We start from the raw sequence: 24,734 nt of genomic DNA, 5'->3' as shown, positions 1-24,734 counted from the left end.
TCCTCACTGCGTCTATGTGAAAAAGAAGTTAGTCGCCGTTGCTCAGGTCTTCAAATTTCTCTGCGGGGAAAACTGGGGTACACCAGTCCCTTCCATGATGCAGTTGTACAGGGTATTGTTTCTCGGACTCCTATGTTACAGTCTACCAGTGTTGTCAAACGCGTGCAAGATGAACTTTCGCGCCTTGGAGAGCATACAAGGTCAAGCGCTACGCACGTGTTTAGGGCTGCCTCGGTGCACCTCAACAGCAGCAAAAATTGCCATCGAAGGAGACCATATAATCCAGACACATGTAGCTGTCGACTCTCTCAGAGCACATATTCGCCATCTGTCAAGGATCCCCGACCATAATTTCGCCTCCTTACCAGCCGAGAGACCTCAAGCGACCTTTTCACGAGTGATTAGCGCTCATCAAGAGGGCATACCGACATATTTTACACCAGCGGCGAAGCCTTCATCTCCCCTATGGTGCCTGCGACAGCGTCAAGCGAATTTTGCTATTCCTGGAATTATAAAAAAGTCCAATCATCCAGCGCCGGCTCTGAAACAACTTACGTTCCTATTACTGCACCAGATGTATCATGACCACATTCATATATATATCTGTGGTTCGACCTCACCTACCAGCTCAACTGCCGCTTTCGTCGTTCCAGCTAGGCAGGTTACAGTTAGATTCAAATTGTCACAAATGACTACATCTACGCCGGCAGAACTTGCAGCTCTCCATGTCGCTGTGACGTACATCGCCGAACAGCCAACAGAGAAGTGGGTCGTATTTTGTGATTCTAAGGCAGCTCTTCTCAGTATAAAATCTGCGTTACATCGCAGAACTTACGAGCAGATGATATCTGACATCAGGGAAGTGCACCACCAAGCTCTGGAAAGAGGACACCACATTATATTTCAATGGATTCCTGCTCACTGTGACATCGTCGGCAACAACCTAGCTGACAAGGCTGCCCGGTATGCCCACGAAGATACCAAGACGCGTCCAACACCTTTAGCGAGGTCGGGCGCTGCCAGGGAACTTCGCCTAGTTGCACCAAAAAGTCACAAGATCTCTGGATTTCAAGTGCGTTCATTTGCAGATTACGCAAACTGGACCCCACGCTACGGCTACAGCTACCATCTAGCCTTTCCCGCGGAGAAACAACCTTGCTGTGCCGCTTGTGGCTGGGTGTGGCGTTCACGAACGCATACTCCTACCGTGTGGGAATGGCCGAGAGCCCGATATGCCCCTCCTGTGGGTGCGAGGAAACCATCGAGCACCTATACCTGCCCTCGCTACGATGTCCAACGCTTCTGTCTGCGGGAAACTTTACACCGACCAGACTCGAGACAGTTCACCGAGTCAAAGATACTCGGACCGTGGCCACACCCGTCACTGGCCGGAAAAGCGATCCGTGCACTAGTGCAGTACTTGAAGTGCACCGGTTTAAGAGACCGTTTATAGTGTCCTTGTGTATGGTGTCCCTCCTACACGTACTCAGTGCTTACTCTCTCCCTTCCTCCCTCTTTCTATTCCCCTTTCCCCCACCCCCAGTGTAGGGTAGCAAACCGGATGCTGTTCTGGTTGACCTCCCTGCCTTTCCTATGCTTGTACTCTCTCTCTCTCTCTCCACCTGTGCAGGCATTATTCTTTTCTTGGTATCGTTATCTTCACCCATTCTTTCTTGGCCGGTAAAGTTCTTCCTTCTCTGAAGCGGTATTGTAGTGTACGCTCCGATCTGGTTGATTGATGGTTGTTTAGCGTTTTCAATGCACCAGCAAATGGTGCAAAATTTTAACAAGATTCTGAAGCTTTATGGGTCGAAACCAGAATATTATGAGGCACGCCATACTGAGAGACTGCGATATAATGAGACTCCTAAATCTAAATACGCGAGCGTTTTCAAATTTCGCATTCTTCGAACTGCGGTCACCGCTTTTAGATGGGGCCAGAACCACTCCGCTAATCCATCTGCATCTTCGTCGTCACTACATCGTGACGATATGTTCAGTGAACCAACGAGCGCGCCCACATGTCTGTTTCCAGTGGGAGTACCTAAAGAAATGGCGTATCGGTAATTTCGCCCATTAGCTCATCACTACGCGCTCGGGAAAGGACACGAGATTGTATTTCAATGGTAGCCGAGCCACTGCGGAATTTTCGCCAACGACAGTACATATGAAGCCGCGTGCTCGGATCATCTAAAACATCAACGGGTGCCTGTACCACCCTCAAGAACGAATGCTGCGTGGCAACTTCAATTACCTGTTCACCGCATCACATTTCCAATTATAGAATCCACCGAGTTTCACTAACTCACACTTGCGCTCCGTCGACCCTACCTTGCGACTTCGCCTGCCACCTGTGCGAAACAACGTCATTGTGTCGCACGTGGGTGGGCGTCGAGTTTACAAATGCGTATCCATTCCTTACTGGAGTGGCTAGTAATGCGGCGTGCAAGTTGTGCTGGTGCGATGAGACTCTAGAGCACCTCTTATGTCACTGCCCATCCTTTCACACTCATCGATGTACTCCACGAGCCAGACTCAGCGTCTTAGTTAATGGAGCTCTCTCAGTGGAAACGAGCCTGGAACCATGACCTATGCATGGAAAAGGACACAGAAGCCCTTCTTCACTTCTAGGAGGCTGCTGGACTGTACGAGTGCTTGTGACAGCGGAGATTGCTCTGGTAATGTGTTTACAATGATTGACTCTTAGTTATTTCTCTTCTCTTTCCTTCTGATGCATTTTTCTCCCTTTCCCTCTCACCAAGTGTAGGGTAGCCAACCAAGCACGACCTTGGTTAACCTTCGTACCTTTCCATCTTCGTCTCTCTCTCTCTCTCTCTCTCTCTCTCTCTCTCTCTCTGTGTGTGTGTGTGTGTGTGTGTGTGTGTGTGTGTGTGTGTGTGTGTGTGTGTGTGTGTGTGTGTGTGTGTGTGTGTGTGTGTGTGTGTGTGTCACCCCATTGCATCAAATTTCTAGTTAAATATAGGAATGGTTCCTGGCTCGGCCCAATAATTTACTCTGACGCTATCTCAACATAAACCAGACAATATTTATCACATCAGGAAAGGCGGTGTACCGAAGGCCATAAAACCAATGCTGTACAGTCAGCACGCCTCGCGGACACTTCCATTTGATAAAGCAGGTCAGCATTGTCATATATCTACGCAATATATCCGAGCACAAGAATTTGAACACACGGCTGTCCGGATTCTAAAAACATAGGTAGCAAACTTAATGTAACTTTTCAATGTTACCGTATCGGCAGTTTTGCGACTACATACCGTGCAGCGGTGTGCTATTACGGCGGAACAAATCGCGAATAGCAGAGCGCGTGGCTTTCGGTGGATATTGCGCCGTGTTACTGAGCGCCGTGGTGAGTTTGTAACCAGGCTACTAAAGTAACTGGGTTGGCACCTTCACCAGCTGATAATATTTTATCGGCCGTCCCTCATCTTGTCTGAATTTCGATATCGCGCCTGCGGAGAACTGCAAACCTCTGCTTTCCCACAATGCTCGTCGGTGGTTCCGGGATTCCGGCATCGTCACATACAGAAACATGCACACGCAGACTCACGCGCGCCAACTAAATCTAACTAACTAAGTAACTATCTCTCACTCACTGACTCTATCTCTCTCTCTCTCTCACTCACTCACTCATTCACTCACTCACTCACTCACTCACTCACTCACTCACTCACTCACTCACTCACTCACTCACTCACTCACTCACTCACTCACTCACTCACTGATACAAAATTTTCAACTTCTGTATCATTTCTATCAACTCAGCTTCTTTATTTCCTCCTATATCTTCATTTGGGTATTACACATTAGGATTTAACGAAGCAGCAAAACAAGATTCTGGTCAGAGGTGACAAGTGCCCACGCGTGGAATCAGTGGAACACCACTCAAAAAACAGACCAATCAACTATTCAACCTTAGCCACACACAATGGCTATCTGTTAATATCCGGGACACCCTAAGGCGTTGTCGACACTAGGCGGTCATTAGTTCTCATTGCCACGCAGCAAGAAAGGTCAGAGGGCGCGAATCTAATCAGTGTGTAGCGCGAAAGGTCAACGCCGTTTCTTGCTTCCCTAGCGGGCTCAGCAAGAGCACGCAAAACTACAAAACGCGGAACAAAGCCAGGCCCGACAATGGTTGACCATTTTTCTTGATCTTATTGCTCGCCTTCGTGGTGCATTCCCTGCTCTTGTCTCGTGGACACATCAGCTCGAACTAACCGGCGTGCAAAAAGCACTCCGCTTTCTGTGCTACTGTCTTGTCTTCATCGGGCCACTAAGCGAGAAATAACCAAGAGAAGAAGGGAAAATAGCGATGGGAAAAGGATACAACGAATGTAGCGGCAGTAACGTTTTGAGCTGTCCGTACAAAAGAGAGTGGCCGAACTAGACCTGATCGTCTTTGGAAAAGAGTGGCCCAAGAGAGAAATATTCTCTACAAAATATAGAGAAGAAAGCTGAATTGACAGGGCACACAAAGAGGATTAGCAAAGAGCATGGGCTGGGAATAGAAAACGCAGAAAAAAATCGGAAAAGAAAAAAGAAAGAAAAGATAAACTACCGATTGAGGGAAACGCGTGGCGCTGCTTTTGAACAGTCCCTGTAAATGGGAGCGGACGTCTGTTGGACGGTGTCTGAGCAGTTGTCCCTGTAGACCCTACACTGTTGCCCCCGGAAGACATCTTCGCCGCTTTGCTCTTAACGCGCACGGTCTCGGTAAAACAAGGACTGACGCGCAGTAGGTATCTCGTGCAATCACTCGCGCTTCAATTTGCGCTTTTATACCAGAAACGAATTTAACGCTGGAAGAGATGTTTAAGGTTTCTGTCACTTACTCCTGCTGGCGCTGCTTCGATTGCCGTAAGGATGAAAATTGTCAGTTGATGTCTTTATAGAGTCGAAGTGGGCCTCTTAAAAGTTCTAAATCGTGCAAGCTCGATTTTATACCAAGTGTGAATTTATTTCGCGTCTCAAAGGCTTTAAAACATAACAAGAAAACGCCGTGCTCTGCTAAAAAGAACGCTCCAGAACTTAGTGACACGGAGGTTTATAGATCTTTCTTTAAGTCTAACATCGTACTAGTACTAAGAATGCACGAACTTTGTCAGTATGCAGTCTTGTTTTTATTTCCGCGTATTTCTAGTTACCGACATTCATGCCTGCCAAAAAGCTTGTTCGCTGAACTTTGAAATTTTAAATCTGTCGAGATTCATTGTGTTATACTCCACTCACAAGTTGATTGTATGGGGCTATTTGTTACTTACTAATACCTTCGGCATCCTTTGAAAACTAACCATGACTTCTTACGACTGTCTAACCATTTTAGTGGGCCGATGACGATGGTAGTTTAGTCTACCACAACTGTAAACACCGCACGGGGGTACGGTACCACCATTCCGTACCACTGCATCGGGGCATGGTAGTAATAGGAGCGTTTTCGCATTCATCCTTCGTCATAATCACCACTTTCAGTGGCTCTAGTTAAGACGCTCCGTCTGGGGTCGCAGACGCTGCAAGAAGTTCCGAACTGGTCCTTCAGGAGGTGGCGCTCGATGTACCAGTTGGTTCCCGCATGCGGGGATAAGGAGAACACCACCTATACATAGCACATGGCGCAATAAAGTGCCACAAGTAACCACTTCCCAAAGCATGCCACACTCATTCTTCGATAAGAACTGCGGCTGCTTCTTCATAAAAGGTTTGCGCTCTCAAATGACCACGCACACGCGCATGGTCATCAAAAACAACATCCAGACAGGCATCGGCGTGACGCATAAATGGATTCACTGATGCCACGTGATACGCTCTTACACAACCCATTACTAGCCATAGTGAAATAAAACAGGGCGAAAAGTGGCATAACCAAAAAGAAGTAAGCAGGGACCATAAAATTAATATGAAAGGGCTTCGTAATCAAGACACGCATGTTACATACGCATGAAATAAAAGATAATAAGGCTTTCTTCCACACAAGTTGCGTTCAAATTGAACGAATTCCAGGCGGGTCATCCCATTCACGCAGTGAATATCAGCCACCAATCGATCCACTAGCTTGTTTCCAGTTAAACGAATGTGACCGGACGTCTACTGAAATCCAACTCCATTCTGAAAATGAAGCGATGGTTGGTGTCTTTGTGCCCACATACGACGGCGAGAGGTAATCGACATGAAAACAATATTCACTCAATGATTCCAGTGCTGCTTTTGAATCAGAATATATTACCCTAGTCTTATTCAGACTGCAAGACGTACACCTGGTACTGCCGCTTGCTTAGAAGCCGGCCACAATGTAATTACATGTTCCACCGACAAGTAGTTGTGCGCAGGAGACCTACCAATCAGTTGTTTCTGTTCCCGTTTCAGTTATGCCTACTGTCAAACCAGTGACAGTGACCACTGTCAAACGAACCGGTGTCACATTGCACATGAGCACAGCTGACTCCGTGACATATATTTCACCTTCTGCATGCCTAGGAGGTCGAATAGCTGGGCTGAGCAGCACTCGCACTCCTAGACTTCGTTATTATTTTTTGAAAAGAAAGGCTGCATTTGTAATCTGCACTGTTTGAAAGTCATGAAAAGGAGGCGAACCTTCGCCTTCTAGTCTCCAGATTCTTCTAGCTCTAATGGGCACGACATCTCTACGTAAACTCTGTGGTGGTTTTGTCAAGCAATCACTTTCGGGGATACAATCATACGCATCCGGGTGCCGACCCGCGGGAATTCTTGCGAAAGCGATCGTTCGTAAATACCACCCCAGGACTCGGCAACACGAAAGCACCCCCAATCCAAGAGCTTTCTTTGGGAGACGAGCACGTTCTTTCCGTGTCTGACCGAATGCGCGCGCAATCGGGAATTCACGTTTGTGTTGCTGGCTGTATGCGTAGCTATACGGAGGACAGTGAGGAGGCGTCGCTCATTTGTGGGCGTGTCTCGCTGGGTCTCGGGTACAATGCTCGCTGGGTCGCTGCCGGGTGCTCGCTGGGTCGTTGCCGGGTACAAAAGACGGCAGCGTTTATTCTCACGTATGGTCGGGAGCGTTCCATGTTATATATTTTCAGGGGTGGCGGGGGGGCGGATTACGTGCTAGAGAGAGAGAGAGAGAGAGGAAAGGGGAAAGGCAGGGAGGTTAACCAGAGAAAAAGATCCGGTTGGCTACCCTACACTGGGGAGAGAGGGGAGGGGGAGGTAAAGTGGTAACAAAGTAGAGATAAGGAAAGGAAGGAGCCTAGACACACAGTCACCATCGGTCACTGGCACCGAATACTGTCATCGCACAGCACAGTGACACTTGCCACACTATCAACATTTGTGCAGGCTACAGCCGCCTGTCCAATCCTGTCGCCCTCAAAAACCGCAACAGTGCCCTCGTCGCCCTCTGCTGCGATGGCTTGTGATGGCGGTATTGTAAAATAAGTTCCTCTGTGAGAGGTCTTTGGTCAAAGCGCGCTATCGCGGTTGCGAGTGATTGTCTCTGCAAATTATATCGAGGACAGTCACAAAGAAGGTGTTGAAAAGTCTCCTCGTTACCACAGTCCTCACACGTGGCGTCGTCGGCCCATCCAATTCGGTAAGCGAAAGACTTGGTGAAAGCCACCCCTAGCCATAGTCGACAAAGCAGGGTAGCTTCGCGACGGCAGAGTCCAGCTGGAATACAAAGGCGTAGAGGGTAGTCAAGGTTGTGGAGTCGGTAGTCGTGAAAACTTCCAGCGTTCCACAAGGAGAACGTGATGTCACGGCTGATCATTCGAAGTTTTCGAGCGGCATCTGTCCTTGATAACGGTATCGGCTCCTCTTCGTCCCCTTGAAGAGCCGACCGAGCAGCGTTGTCAGCGTGTTCATTCCCTATGACGCCGCAGTGACTTGGAAGCCACTGAAATGTCACATGTTGTCCTTTCTCAGTTCAGGTATGAATGAGTTCTCTAATCTCAAATACCAGTTGTTCGTGTGGTCCGCGCCGCAGGGCCGATAGCAAAGATTGCAGTGCAGCCTTCGAGTCACTGAATATTGACCACCTTCGAGGTTGCTCTTGGCTGACGAGACGAAGTGCAGCGCGAAGGGCTGCAAGTTCCGCGGCCATCGGTGTCGTTGGGTGACATGTCTTGAAACTGATGGTGGTGGCTTTCGCTGGGAAGACCACGGCTCCAGAGGAACACTGGAGAGTTGCCGATCCATCAGTATAAATATGTACGTGTTCGGCGTACTTCTCGTGCAAAAGGAGCAGAGTTAGTTGTTTAAGAGCAGGTGATGACAGCTCAGATTTTTTCCTGATGCCTGGTACGGTGAGGTGCACTGCGGGTCGAGCCAAACACCAGGGAGGAATCGATGGCTTAGTTGCGGGGGTGAAGCCTGACGGGAGGCAGGTGGAATACTCCGAAATCGTAGTACAAAATGCTGCCTGCGGCCTTTCTGACGGTAGTGTTGCCAGATGGTGGGAACAGGCACGGGCAACGTGCCTAATGTGCACTCTCAACACTTCTACCGCAATGTGTGTTTGTATAGGTTGGTCCCGAGCAATCGCAATAGTCGCTGCTATCGATGTGCATTTTGGCAAACCAAGACAAACCCTGAGAGCCCGAGCTTGAATAGCCTGTAGAGCACGGAGATTTGTCTGGCAGGTGTTGGTCAGTACGGGCAAACTGTATCTCAAGAAGCCCAGAAAAAGAGCCCTGTACAATTCCAACATTGCATGCACTGACATTCCCCAAGTCTTTCCTCCCAGAAACTTGAAGAGTTGGGAGTTTGCTGTCAGACGCTTCTTCAAGTAGGTCACGTGGGGGCTCCATGAGAGATCTCTATCAATGATTATGCCAAGAAATTTGTGAGTCTTCTCATAAGAAATTAACTGGCCATTTATTGATATGGCGTAGGGTGTCATTGGTTTGCGAGTGAACGCCATCAGTGCACATTTGTCTGACGAGATTTCAAGACCTTGGTTGCGGAGGTATATAGCTATTAGAGTAGCAGCTTTTTGAAGTCTTGCACGTATCTGAGGACGTGTCACACCTGAGGTCCATATACATATGTCGTCGGCGTACATTGATATCTTGATCGCTGCTGGCAGATGATCAACGAGACCAATGAGTGTGAGGTTGAATAGGGTAGGGCTTAGTACACCGCCTTGAGGAACACCTCGGTACGTGTAGTGTAGTGCGGTTTTACCATCACCGGTACAGACAAAGAAAGATCTCATAAAAAGGTAATGAGAGATCCATTGGAAAACTCGACCACCTAGACCAACCATCTCAAGAGCATCGAGGATAGCCTCGTGAGATACGTTATCGTATGCCCCCTTGACATCCAAGAACAAAGCTGCACATAATCTTTTGCGTGACTTTTGAAGCTGGACGTACGTAATGAGATCAACAACACTGTCTACTGAAGAGCGATCTCGACGAAAACCAGCCATGCAATTCGGTAACATGTTGTAGTGCTCCAGGTACCACTCCAAGCGGGCAAGGATCATCTTTTCCATTATCTTTCCCACACAGCTGGCCAGCGCTATTGGGCGGTATGAGGTGGGTTCAAGTGGGGACTTGCCTTGCTTCAGGAGAGGGACCAAGCGGCTTATCTTCCATTCCTCGGGAACCATGCCACCCTGCCAAGATAAGTTGTAGAGACGTAACAGTTCTCTCCGTGCGCCATCACTCAGGTTGTTCAAGGCGCGGTAGGATATTCCATCTGGTCCCGCGGATGAAGAACGCCTGCATAGAGCAAGAGCCGCTTCTAGTTCCTCCATTATGAAAGGAAGATCCATGCGGCCGTCACGTGAAACAGGGATGCGACTGGGGGCTCGAAAGCCTGGACCGGTTGCTTGGCCAGCGATCCTTGCACAAAAGTCTTCTGCAACATCAGCCTCTAGCCGCCCCTGGAAGAGCGCCAGCGCTTTGAATGGGAAGCGTTGTTCAGGGAAGGAACGTAGACCACGTATGGTTCTCCAGATGTGGGAAAGTGGCTTTCGGGGGTCTAGTGACTGGCAAAATCTTGCCCAACGTCGAGATGCCAATCTATCCATGCGACGTTGAAGTTTCTTTTGCAGTCGTCTGGCTGTCCTAAGGTCTTCGATGGATTTTGTACGCCGGTAACGCCGCTCCGCACGACGACGGAGGGCACGAAGTCGCTCCAACTCTATATCCAATTCCGTGTGCTTCGACGAAACCGTGACCGTGCGCGCGGCGTGTAGCATTGCAGACTTGATTGCTTCCTCTAATCCAGAGGACAAGCCCTCTCGACAAGCATCCTCCATGGTGGAAGTAAAAGTGGTCCAGTCAATTAATCGAATGGTGTTCCGTGGGGTGGGACTGGACATTCCTTTGATGACAAGGTATGTGGGAATATGATCACTCCCGTGTGACTCGATATCCGAAAACCATTTAACATATCTTGTGAAACTGCTGGAGACGAAAGCTAGGTCAAGACAGCTGCCATAATTCACGCCTCGTATAAACGTTGGGCTGCCGTCATTCAGGAGTGAAAGGCCGTGGTTACAGGCGAAGTTTGCAAGTCTTTGTCCTCTTGCATTTGTTCTTGCGCTTCCCCACGCTATATGGTGCGCATTAAAATCTCCGATGATGACATATGGGGCAGGGCACACAGACAAGATGTTCGTTAATCGTTTGGGATCAAAAACACTTGAAGGCGATACATAAACGCCAACAAGTGTAAACATGAGTTTGCCCTTTTTGATTGTTAGGCAGACGTATTGATTTTTATCATGAGGCGGAATCGGCTGGCGAACATATGTCAGTTCTTGACGAAGAAAAACGATGACTTTGCTGCATGCATGAGTTGTTGCGGATATAACAGCTTCGTATCCCGATAATCTGACTGGTTTTGACACATTAGGCTCACATATGACAATGACTGGGAACAAATGAGTATATATATACTGACGAAAATCCGAAAGGCGTGATTTTAGTCCTCTTGCGTTCCATTGTATGATTGACGCTGCCTTGACTTCCTCTCGAAACGATGGGCGATGGCTGGCCATGTCTCTATTCGAGGCACTCAAGCACTGGGTTTAAGGCGTCCAGTACTTTCAGTGCATTTTGAGCAGACGTAGTTCCAAGGTTCGACAGAATCACTCGAATGGCATCTATGAGGGGACGCAGCATTGAAAGGACTTGGCGATCTGCTTTAGGCGTGGCATCAGCAGCAGGAGCACGCTCCCGAGCGGGCTTGACAATCTGTAGTTCTGTGGGAGATTGCTGGCTTGGAAGCGCAGGCCATTCTTCTTGAGACAAATTCCCTTCAGGCGACTTCCTTGTGCTGTTGAGCCCCTTTTTGGCCTGATTGGAGAAAGTGGGTGCTACAATGGAAGCGGCCCTCTCCTTTCGCGGCTCTGCCTTTTTTGAGGCGGTTCGGTGACGCCGACGCCGACGCCGGATCGTTGCAGCAGCCTCCTTGTGTGTTGAATTGTCCCGAACCATTTGCTTGAGAACAGCGACCTCTTTCTTGATGCGAGGGCAGTCCCTAGACGAGGCAGCATGGGAACCATTACAGTTGCCGCACTTTAGGACAGTAGCCCGGCACGTCTCCTCCGCATGAGGTTCAGCACAACGGGGACATAGTATCGAGTTTGGGCAGACACCCTTGACATGTCCAAGCCTGAAGCACTGATGGCATTGAAGAGGCTTTGGTATGAAGGGCCGAACAGGGTGTCGGAAGTGACCGACTTTGACGTGTGTTGGTAAGCAATCTCCTTTGAAGATCAGTTTGACGCAGCGCGATGTTCCAAGGCGGCTCACACGCGTGATGACAACACCCTCACTTGCTGGTTTGACGAGGATAGGCAAGTCCGCGTTGGGAATGGCGACATCGATGTCATAAATGACACCTGCTGTGGATGCGTCATCCATCGGGATATATGAACGCACTTTGATGCGCCCTAGCACCGAGATTTGCTTCAGTTTTTCGAGCGCACTCCCGTTGGTAACATCGATTGCGAGGACATTTTTGCGTGCATTTATCCGAATATCCTTAATTTCATTCGGCACGACCCCTTCCAAGAAAACAGATAGTTCTTGCCTGTTTAGCAGTCGGAGGTTGTTTGAGGGCTCTTCGGGTACGAACACGATGGCGTGAGGCCAGCGTTCAGGCCGTGACTTCAACGTCGCCGTGCTCGCTTGCGTTGATGGGTTCGCGTTGACAGTCCTCCTTTTGGCCCTCTTTCTGCGGACAGTGATGAAGCTATCATCCGATGAGTCTTCATCCGACATCGAGTATAGCTCAGTGTCCTCGGTGTCACTGAGCACGCTTCCTCTCTTCCTCGTGAGGGACGGCCCTGATGACCGCTGGCCAGGAGGGCCTCTGGAAGGCTCCGCGTCCATGGCCACAAAACCGGGAGCCGAGGCACCAGGAAATTCCGAAGAATTCGTCGAAAACCAGAGAACACAGATAGAAGCGTTCTAAGAAGAAAGCGCCATCTGCTAGCCATCGTCGCTGGAAAGCCCGTCTTGCGCGACACTGCGCTTTTCTTCTCGCGCTTTCGTCATATCCTCCTCCGATGATTTCCGCCTCGTGGTTCCGCTGCGCTCCGCGTTCGCTTTCATCCTTCGCTGTTTTCGTTCGTTCGGTTACGAGGGACAATGTTGACGCTCGCCGCGTGAGTGGGTGCCTAAAAGCTGCGCTGTAAAAAAATGCGCAGGAACCACTGGCGATGATTGTCACTGCAAGCGAACTGAACGAACCGAACGAACGAACGAACGAACGAACGAGCGAGCGAGCGAACGAACGAGCGAACGAACGAACGAACGAACGAACGAACGAACGAACGAGCGAGCGAACGAGCGAACGAGCGAACGAACGAACGAACGAACGAACGAACGAACGAACGAACGCACGCAGCACGCAGCACGCACGCACGCACGCACGCACGCACGCACGCACGCACGCACGCACGCACGCACGCACGCTGTGGGCGCATTTCTATCGCAAATCCGACCACCGACCACGGACCGCAAAGAAGCACGCAAATGGGCGAATGGAGCAAATAAAGCTATTTGCTTTAAAGAACAGACTTTCTAGCAGTTCAGTTCAAACTTGTGCGTTTTGCTAAGATGTGAAGCACTACCAACTAAAGAAAAGCTTCTAGGTTGGAAGGAAAATTCATTGACCTGTTAGACACGTTTGCCCTTTACTCGTCCAAAAGCATTCAGACCACAATGCCTTTCTTTTATCATCAACGCACCAATAACTTTTTATAATCATGTCGTGGTTTTGGCACGTAAAACCCCAGAATTCAAGTCTTAAAAATTCCATCTCTATAGTCTTGCTGGTTCGTCCCGTGCAATTCAGCGATCCACAGTGTTGCACTATCCACAGTGTTGCACGGAAAGCCCTTCGTCTACTTAGATAATCGGCTTCGATGGTCTGTCCATAATATTATCGCGATAGCGTTAAGGAGCTCGTGTCGCAGAAAAGCCGGTGTCGTCGGCGTCGGTGTCGGCGTCCGCGGCGTTGGCCATGAGCGATAAATCACGGCAGGCACTTCATAAATAAAAAGCAACTTCCAAGATGGGCTGGGTGGGAATCGAACCAGGGTCTCCGGAGTGTGAGACGGAGGCGTTACCACTGAGCCACGAGTTTTTTTTTTTTTCTTTACGATGCTTCAAAGGGGTACAAAAGCGCCTCTAGTGAACGCGGTGTTGCCTTAGAAACGAGCTGTTTCTAAGGCTCAGGCGTGCGTCGCTTGCTCAGGCGCACATTTCGTTGTCGCGCCGAACGCTGCGTTGCTCGACGCTCACCGCGTCCAATGCGGGGCGCGTAGTCGCTGCGCCGTAGCCCATTGTCACACCCCTTGGCGGCTCGACGGGAACGCTGTCGCGTTCCACTCTTGAAGACGAAGCTTAAGCGTCCTCCAATTTTTTTTAACAAATTCTGAGCGTCACTCGCTTAGCTGGGCATAACTGAATCGGACACGATTCAAGAATTGGGAAAATGCGCATGCAGAATTTAAGAAAATGTGAAGTCAAATATAGAAATGCGAGAACCGCTTGTCAGTGCTGTGACAATAATTATGTTTTATCTCAACTTTGCTTTTCTATATTCAATATTTTAACATAAGGTTCGGTGCTTCATGTGGAAGGTAGACTCAGGGCAGCTCATAAGGAGTAAATGAGAAAAAACTTTAGAGGAATAGTTATAGAATAATTTTAGAACCTTGGACCACTACTGTTGCTAAAACGAAATATATCTGCACTAAAGCGTTCTTGCGTCGTAGATAATAAATAATGGCAAAGCTTTTCTACCGGCGTCAGTGTTAACTGGTATTTGCATATTGTTAGTAACATTTTCTATTCTTAATCGGAGTTTTGATTACCCACTAAATTTTTGTGTCTACGCAGCTGCTACGAAACTTGGTCCCCGAAACTATCGTTCCCTTTCTGTCGATAACATCAGATCGTTGTAGCAGAATCGCGTGGTACAGTTCAACAAAAGGGCAACTTCATCGCTTGCGAGAGTGAAGTTCAGTCTTCTCTCATGGCGTGACATCCCAACTAACATATGTACCAAGATGCAGCAAAATGTCTGGGCAAAAGGAGTGTGAAACAGTGGGGGAAGAAAAACTTACGACGCGGTCTGCCGGGCCTCAGTGGTGAAGCTTATCCGTCTCGGTCTCCGAGTTCCGGCCGAGGACGGCTAAGATCCCAACTACGATCCACATGCTGGACTCATTCCGTTGCCGTCGCAGTGGGGCTTCTTCGTCGTATCCTCACTTCTTGGCGGCGATGTTGTTGCCGGTCCTTTTATGCGTGTCGGAGTTATCAGCGTCCTATGCGACTTCCCAGAGGTCTCCTACGAACATCATTAATGGGGTCTGGCTCTACTCCCCCGTATTGACGTCCCAGTCGATATCGAAGCAAACGAAGGAGTGCTGCACAAAGAAAAGTGGGGCTGAGTCTTGTCCCTCTCTCCCTTATCCTTCCGACCGAACTCTTTCGATCGGTGGCTGCTGTCTTCTCTCCCATACTCACAAGCACGTATACCGTATATAGCTACCGAGTGTTCAACTTATCAATCCATACAATTACGAATTTCAGAAAAAGAGACAGACAGACAGACAGACAGACAGACAGACAGACAGACAGACAGACAGACAGACAGACAGACAGACAGACAGACAGACAGACAGACAGACAGACAGACAGACAGACAGACAGACAGACAGACGGACGGACGGACGGACGGACGGACGGACGGACGGACGGACGGACGGACGGACGGACGGACGGACGGACGGACGGACGGAGGGACGGACGGACGGAGGGACGGACAGACAGACGTGTCAGGGGAAACTGTACGGAATGGTAGGCAACCATGAGAAGTGTGCATTTCTAGTCGGATGTATATCATGACCTACTCAAGCCTTTATCTCATTCTTAAATTTTTATTTCTTTCTCCCTTTTCCCGCGAAACTTTCTTTCAAATCTTTCTTCCACCGTGAAGCATTATTTTTGTTAAGACTTCCCGCGGTTCCACGACATAGTAGCAAGACAGTGAGCGCTACAAAATCAACACAAGTAGCAGCCAAAGCCTAATCAACGTAAACCACAGCTCGCAAGCTATAGCTACGTATTACAATGAGAACATTCGCGAATCGTTGGTTACGTTAAAAAATACGACCCGCTCACCCGGACACGCTGGCATTTTGCGTTTCATCTAACCTCAGTTCAGTTACTACGCATTAACGATTAGTAGATGGAGTTAAAAGCTTTATTTATATGTTCGCGCTTGCTTGCGAATCATCATATGCGACGCGCATCATCAAGTGCACAGCCGAGTTCATTAACCTGGATTCCAGTTGTGTTACGAGCATGTGCGGCACTTCTCGTAGAAAGCTGTAACGAGTCACGGGCACCCCCGCTCTTTCTCACTTTCTCTCTCTCTTTCTTCCCTCGGTTCTCCTACGTCGAATGCTTCTGTTGTTCATCCGAGAAAACTCTCGCAAAATGATCAGAACAAAAAGAAAGACCTCCCGCACGCAAACGGGAGCCAAGTACAGCGTGAGCGCGCAGTGAACCTTCAACAAGCGGGTCGAGTGCGCCGCGCCGCGCACGCAACCAACGTCTTCTCACGCTTGCTGTGCCATCGCTTTCTCTCCAGATGGGAAGTTTCACTGCAGCGCTCATCTCTAAGGTTCGCAACAATCGATCAAGCGAGCAGGCGGGCAGCTCCTCAAGCACGACGCAGCTCCTCACTCAATTCTTTTTTTACTTTTCTGGAAAACGTAGGCAAAGGTAAGCGATGAAGAAAAGCTTGCGACTGAAAAATAAATGAAGGCCAGGGCATGTAATCGAAAGCAGGAGCTCATTTTACATCCAATTCCACGCAAGTACGAGTATCCGTGCGGTGTACCGTCGGGTGCCTTGGGTGCGCGAATCAATTTAGCTACGCTTGGCCGAGCGTTCGTCGAACTTTATTCGGTCGGAACGCTTGCAAGATGTCGCCCTTTCTCGCAATGATGAGTGTGTAGAGTGCTCTGTCCCTCTGTTTGAACATTAAGGATGACCCCGATCTTGTCTATGTGTCTTGTTTTTGCCAGGCCTGTCGGCGTTATCACCCAGTCGTGGTTATCGTACCGACACCGTATTCTTAATCGTTTGCATTTGGTGATGCCTTCACTCTTGCGTGACGTAACCTACAGTGCGCCGTTTCGTTGTTGCAATGGGTTTTCGTCCAATGCACTCGATAAAGATGCGACCTAGTTTGCCATGTAATGTGTGCCTGTTCCTCGAGCGGTCGATGAATTCGGCTTCGCTCTGCAATCTTCTAGCCTGCGGAATGGCTCAGATAATAGGGCGACCGTGCTGACTGCGAATGCTTTGGTCTCGAGTTCAATTAACCGGGTCCGGACCAATTTGGATTCGGCTGCAAAGCTTTCTTTCCGAGAAACCCGCATAGGTTTCTTTTTGTAGCTTTGAGCAACAGTCAGCTGAATGACAATTTTCCTTTTGGTGAGTGTTCCTCCTCCATGCGGGCTTCAGCGAAGCTGATTTGCCATATCGACGTGACGTCAAAACAAGGGTACCGTGAAATGTTTTCATCTACTTCGTGGCACCTATTTCCTTTTGCTTAGCTAAACGTACTGTGCTTAGCCACTGCGATCGATCAAGAACTCAGCCTCTTTTTCTGCCCTCCATCGCTATCTTGGTGCATTGGGTTGGCAACAACTTTATTTATAGTTCTGCAGAGCTTTCGCCAACGGTGCCTTAGCTCTCCCACGCGGGAACATCTTGGCGCATCTCTTTATCGTTTTACAGTAAAGCGGTGCTGGATTTGAAGTATACGAGACGTGTTGGGATGACAAATTTGTGTGGTTGGTAACATTTCATGGCTAGCAGCATCGCATAAGAGGAATCTTTAGCTCGAGTGCTCCCACCTAAATACATGTAAAAGGAGAATTCATTTTGCTCGGCAACCACTGCACCAAATTTGACAAGGTTCGTCGCATTTAAAAGAAAAATACAAAATCTAGTGACTGATGGTTTTGAATTCTTGATTTAGGCGTTTAATGTCTTATAAAAAATTTGTGGAAATCTAAAATTTCCAAAAAGAACGAAACTATCAAGTTTACAACTCTGTAACTCAACAATGAAATGCGGTAATACAATTCTGTGAATTGCATGTAATAGTACATCTAAAGCGGACAAAATTGATATGTTACAGACGAATCTAAAAAAAATTCAGTAATATGGAAATACAGCTTTTGCAGAACCCGTTGTAACCAACGTAACAAATTCACGTAAGATGTAAAACGACATATCGAATTTATCCGCTTTGAATGATCTGATGGATGCCGTTTACAGAACCGCGATATCGGTTTTTATGCATAGCTATGAATTTGTAAACTTAGTGCTTCTATTTTTTTCAAACAGTCGAATATTTGCAAATCTTCTTAACAAAATTCAATCCGTAAATTGAAATTCCGTTTGCAACACTCACTAGAATTTAGCTTTCTCTCTCAAATGCAATAAATTTCATTAAAACCGGTCCGGGGGTTATCTCAGAAAAATGTTTTTGCGTTTTACATGTACTTGTATAAGCCGCGTTGGAGCTGGGCCCGAGCTAAAGCTTCCTCTTAAGACAAAGACAGAAAGGGTAAGAAGCACAGTAGATGTGTGGAACTACCAGCTATGAATTAATAGCAAACGTCCGGCAACTTTTGCGTGCCATCACGCCAACCCTTCAAAGGAATACGCGTGTAGCACTTAAACCGCCTGATAGATAAACAAATGACAGCAGACTCCACGCATTATTTATGTATTCGTTCGGCTTCGAACTCACTCATGGTGACTGGAGCATTCGTCCTGCCACAGTGGAGACTGCCATCTTGTTTTTGCTTACTTGCTTATTGCATCATTGCTTCGCTGCTGCCTCGAAGGATTGTGCTCGCCCAATGCGGGGCAATTGCCAAGAATTTGGTCGTGGTGAGCGGGGAAAGGTGTGGACAAAGAATACTGTCATAAGTTTAAGTAACAAGCTAAAAAGGAAAACGAAAAGAAACGAATTGTGCGAAATAATATGAAACACAACTATAAACACTACTATATCAAGGAAAGAGCAGTGTTGTTTGCACTAGTAGTTTGTGGCTTTAGACATGTTTTAGCATAGCCTTTCTTTACGCCCTGCTCCGCTGACATTTTACACACTCAGGTAGACACAGAGAACGTTGTTGAGATCGCTTTGCTAACAAGCGCGTCTACCAGGGACGCTGGCGAAGCGAAGTCAGCGCCTTGGCTGCAAAATGACGACGAAACTAACGCCCGTATTCCCAAAAGACCTTCCACTCGAAGGTTTTTTTCCTCCACTCCACTGAGTTGATTGAGCGCAGCGCCGCACATCGACTGATCAAGACGTTACGCTTCCCGTCAATTGCCATGAATGATCACAAAGCGCAGCGGCCACTTCTGTCGAGGGATGGCGCTGCTATGTACTTTTCTTTAGTCGACGTGGAGTGTTGAGTGGAGGAACGTTCCAAAATACGGAGATGAGTAGAGGCACCCTCACGCTACGCTCAATCGGATTCGTGACCGAGCCTGAACGGAGTTCTAGGTTCCGCTACCGGTGTGAACGTTGTGTGGATGCGCAATAACGCTCACGCTGAGCAGCTGTGCGCAGATTGTTTGTATGCACAGGCCCAAGCCGAGCAGGTTGTAAGTGCTGTTTTTACAGTGTCTTTTTGTCGTTTTTGTGATATGCGTAACTTCGTTTCTATGTGGGGTTTTAATGCGCGTTGTGGAGTTTAAAATACACGCTAAAACTTGAATGCGAAGGTTGTGGGTTCGGTTCCCACCTGCGGCAAGTTTTTTTTTCATCCACTTTAATTTCCAATAACTTATCGTTTCTTTATTTCATTTATTAAACACAAGTAATTTCCCCTATGTTGTCCTTGGTGTCAGTATTTGTTGGCTTCTTATGATATGACTAATAAAAATCGGGCCCCTCTGTTCGCCCCCTTTCTTCTCGTTTATTACGTTAAAACATTGGCACACTCACGCATAAATAAGCGGGCTTTATTTGGTTTAATTGTTTGAGTTTGTAAAACCATGTACACAGAGCTGTTTAGTAAAAAAAAAAAGTTTATGACACTTGTTCAGGGCGGTCTAACTTGATTGATGTCATTCTTGGCAGCGATCACGTTTTTTTTTCATCAAGCACGCGATTCTTAGCGCGTCCTTGATTGTGGGTAGGTTCCATGTTCCAGAATCATCGTTATTGTCGTGTGTTGCGCCTGCTTTGTGCCTTCGATGCTGTTTTCGCGAGCATGATGACGAATAATTACATGCGAACAACCCGCGACTTTGTCAAAAACAACTTCGACGTAATGCACGCAATGTCGCTCCCGTCTGCTGAAGCAGTGTTTTCTTTGGCCTCCGAAATTCACGACCAGACGTCGCCGCTCTCCGAGTCTGTGTTGAGTGCAAAACCTTGAACTAATTTCCAAGCGCTCCTATTGCGCTAAATGCGCTGGTTTTTCATTTAACTCTAAGGCAAAGCGCGCGCGCGTGTGTGTGTGTGTGTGTGTGTGTGTGTGTGTGTGTGTGTGTGTGTGTGTGTGTGTGTGTGTGTGTGTGTGTGTGTGTGTGTGTGTGTGTGTGTGTGCGCGTGCGTGCGTGCGTGCGTGCGCGAATGTAATGTAAATAACCTTCATCCAGCGGTGCTGACGGTGCTGACGGTGCTTATGCAAGAACGAAAAAAAAAAGGCAATTGTGCTGGTGCAGCATTTTTTTTTTTTTTGGAGGGGGAAACGGGGGGGGGGGTTATAGAAAACATGGCAAAAAGAGATAAAATGATCCAGTCATTATCAGGAAGTATACCTCGATGTGGCAAAAGCCATTAACTTGCCGCGCGATGTCTCTTTTTTTTTTTGTTTGCAGTCTGTGGAGAGCAAGAATGATGAATAGAAATCCCAGACTATTGCGAATGACCAGAAGTATCTTCAACAAAGAGAATTCACACATGTGGGATGTACGAGCGCTCTACCGACGCACTTGACTGGTGTCGCCGCCTTCGCTTGTGTTTAGATTTGCCTGATCCTAGACTAATGACGTGCTTTGTTTAATTCATTCGGCATTGCTTCTCTGCATCGCGTTAGCATAGTGGTTATCGCGACCGGCTGCGAAGTGCACATTGGTGCAGCGACATGGGTTTGAATTTCACTGGTGCTGGTACTGGTGGACAAACTATTTTCTTTTCTGCAACCTCTTTCGGTGGTGAAGCTGAAGGGGCCTATTCGGGGACGATCACTTTCGGCATTGCTTTCACTTCGGCTTTTAGGCGCACGCTCATTGGCTGTTTGAGCAAAATCGGATGAGGTGGTTGGCTGGTTCAGCACTACGTCAAGCAAAGTCGCGCGATAGTACCGCCGAAAGTGATCGTCCGAGAATACGTCCCGAAGATGAGAAATCGGCCTGACGACGAGAAAACAACGTCGATGACAACAGTGGTCGTCGTCAGCGTAACAGAATGAACGACCGGACAGCAAGAGGCAAATCTAGTTTCGATCAGTTTGCTGATGTCGCAGTAATGTCCCACATTCCACAAAGCTTGAGACAGACACCGAAGAAAGATGTACGCGTTGTGTATACACCTGTCTCCGTGCTTAAGGTGCTGTACTGTGTTCGTCCACCACGTCCTGCGTATGAAAGGAACCTGGAATGTAATAAATCCCGTATCATTGTTCGTCCGGCTTACGCGAAGAGCCTCCGCAAAGTTATCTGTTGAGCTCGCTCGTGAGGCATACGCCAGACTATCGGGGCCTTCAATTTTAAAGTGCGCAACTTGCATTTGGCATGCGGGGTTGCATAAACGTGGCTCTATTGACGCATAACCCGGTTAAGGCCTGCTGCCGAAAATGCGACCCAAGATGAGATCAAACGCATTTGTGCGAGCGAGGTCTGGCTCGGAAATGGGATTGCGTCATGCGAACGCGTGCGACCGAAACTGCGTTGCGCACTTTAACCAGCGCTAGAATTCCTTTGTTGTGCCACCAAACGAGGAGCAACCTCACCCGTTGTGATTTCGCTGCGCCGCGACAAACGGACATGGGCGTTCAACTGTCTCCTAAATAGGCTTTAGGAAGCCTTTCTTTTTCTTTTTTTCTTAGCGTCGACCGAGCTTGTGCCGTACTTTGTGTCGCATTACTTTTTCACAGGGGTATATTGTGGAAGGGACACGGGAAGCAGTGCTTTTCGTGTAGCAAAGTTCCAACGAAAAAGCAACTTCGGCGAGGTGATGTAACTATGATGTTACTTTATTAAATTTGGGCGTAGAGAGGGAAGGCGAGAGGGGCGAGCTAGTTTGTTTGAAATGTCATTGTTAGAGTTAGCCCGAACATTCGGTTAGATTTTGCGAAGTCGACTTTGTGTGCACTATTGTGGGTGTACGCGCTCTTTGTGTGTTCGGTAACTTTCTATGTTATATATCATCACGATAGCAATCATACTGACGCTCGAGTCGCAATGACGCCTCAGCGCTGATGCCTTTGTCGTTGTCTCGCTGGCGGCACGGGACCTGCTTGCTTGCCGAGGCTCTCCACAGATGCAGAGTTGCGTTTGGCTGCCAAAACAACGAAGTGAAGCGTACTCGGTCAATGGTCTTGGTGGCGGAGCCAGGGTACATGCGTTCTGCCCTCCGCTGATGTCACGAGTGGTTTGAGCATGAGCACTAAGAACGCACTATGCTTTCCTGCTGAGCGCCTGTGTACATATATGCTCCAGTCTGAGCGTTAAATGTCGAGCTGAGCTCATGTACTGTTAGGCTGGATGTTGAATAACGCCAACGCTTTCTCGTCTGTCTCATCTCGTGCACCCGTCGAAATGCGACGCCTGCGAGGCAAATGGTGACATCTCACAACGCTAGCATTGTGAGACGCCTGGTAGATGGCGAGGTGCTGTTCCTCCTGCACAGCAGGAGATGCCTCGCGTGCTGCTTCACGCCATATAGCACTGACGTGTAGTTTCAACACCATCCGAGGAATCCAAGCGCAAAGCTAAACTTTACCACCGCTGTTTGTGCTTATTGATGCCTATTTTCTCTTTCACCCAACACCTGGAGTAACATGCCGAGCCGTTAGACAATTAAACGTCTCCTACACTTTGTTGTAGATAACGTCTCTCTTAGTCGGTGTTCATTTAAGCAGACACAGTTCAGTCTATTAATAAGATACAAGCATATACAAAAAAAGTTACATGTACGCCGTAACTGTCGCATCCAATAATGAGGTATGAGACATATGAGATCCCATATAAGAACTCGTTTTTTTTTTCTCCCGTTATCGTGTGGGAGTATTGGATATGGGAGTTGTGAGGCATACGGTTCTTCTTGTTCTTTTTTTTTTTTTTTTGAGTAGGCAGAAGCCTGAAAACTACGATAGCATCGGATAGCATCGGCTCGGCTAAAAGTTCAATACACATGAGCAAATATACAGCGACAGTTCGGTGTAGCGATTTGATGTGCTAGATGGATTTAGTTTAAGTGCAGGACGTGCTACCTTTAGAGAATTCGGGTACGAGGTAAATTGTTGGCTTGGACGAGCCGATTTCGGATAAGCATTAACATTTAGGCTTGGAGGAGTTGGTAATGTTGATCTCTTTGTTAAGAGGCTTTAGCGCAAAGAAACGCACGACACAAGAAAAGGAACACAGGACACCGTGCTACTAACAACTGATGCCATGCTGTTTTGTTGATCGCTTTGTTTGGTACGAAGTAAAAGGCCAGGACATGGCCGAAAAATATTTTTCCTGAATTTAAAATCAAGCCTAAATCTGCCTTAAAGAAAATTTATTCTATCCGCTTCAGCATTTGCCTTATTCAGAATTCAGCGTTTGGCATGTATTCGAATAAACAAATCGACAAAGTGAAAAGTTGCTATGAACAAGTATTTCTTGCACGGCCTAGTAAATGCATATTGTTTTTGGAAACGTTGCTTGGTCGCTAGAACAATTATAAAAAAAAAGAACACACCTGTTCGTCTGACGAAAGGCTCGTGCGAAAATTGCACTCAAATCGCTTGGGTGGTCGCCTAATGTTATCATTTCTGCATTCCAGGTGTGTTTCATTAGGCAAATGGGGATCGAACGTCTAGCTGAAGCTGTATGTGCACAGGACACACTTTCACGATATCGAATTTGAGATGCGATGCTTTTCTAAATGTTGTATGAAGTCTCCTGGTACGATCATAGAAACGCACAATGCTGTTGGCCGCTCGATATATCCTTCTAAAGAAAAAGAAAAAAAAACACAAACCATCGGTCGCTCTGCTCTAGCAGCCATCTCGCTAATGTATGTGCGCCGTGTCGCTTCCTCGCGCGTTGTGTTTTCTCTTACTCGTCCGGGGACAGTTCACAAACTCAACGAAAAAAAAAATGTGGTTCACCTTGCCAGCGGCGATAGCGCGCGTTTCGCCATCATGACGTGGCGTGTTGCCCGTCTCGCCCGGCTCGGCACACGAGCACACGCACTACGCGTTTCGCCGAAAAGTGTGCGGATTCGTTGTTACGTATATGTGTCGGGATTGACAGTTTTTTTGCGGGGCGGAAGCGCTCGCTTCCGGCATGCCCGCCAGTAGCTAGAACTAAAAAGGAAAAGAGACAGTATAGCAAAAGGACGGAGGACTGAGGGGGGAATCGTTTGCGACCGGAGAGTGCTTAGACGTGTTCGACAGATAAGCGACCGACGGTTTCTGCTGTTTTCGAACTGTTGTACACAGTGTACCGCTCGTGGAGACACGATAAGCAGGAACCGACCAGTCGGAAATGTTCGCGGGGCTTCTGAAAAAGGTAAAAGGAACACACAAAGTGAAACGTGGGCTACGATACAAATACTGTAGAAGAAAAAAAAGGTGTTGTTCAGAAAATGCGAGGACGTTGTGGCACATGCTTTTGGGGCGTTGGTGGAACCGTGGTGGCCGCTCTTTTTCCTGCCGCCCGAGAGCTTGTTCATAACGCTGCTTCCGTACGTTGCGATAGATTGCGGCTCTCGAGGGACGAACATGTTTGCCAATGCACTTACTCTCGTCCGGCTTGGCGGTGGCCCGTTCTCCTTCTGCCACTGAACCCTTTTCGAGATAGGAAACACGGTGGTACGCCGATGAGGCGACTTCGAATGTACCGCATGCAGTTGTGTAGTAGTCACACCCTCAACTCTAAGCGAAAGAGTAAAAGAAAATGTTCTTGTATTCAAATCTGTTGCGGCAGATTTATCTCGTGGAG

The sequence above is a fragment of the Dermacentor variabilis genome, chromosome 10, assembly GCF_050947875.1.
Source record: "Dermacentor variabilis isolate Ectoservices chromosome 10, ASM5094787v1, whole genome shotgun sequence".
Classification (NCBI taxonomy): Eukaryota; Metazoa; Arthropoda; class Arachnida; order Ixodida; family Ixodidae; genus Dermacentor; species Dermacentor variabilis.
This window is presented reverse-complemented; position numbering follows the sequence as displayed.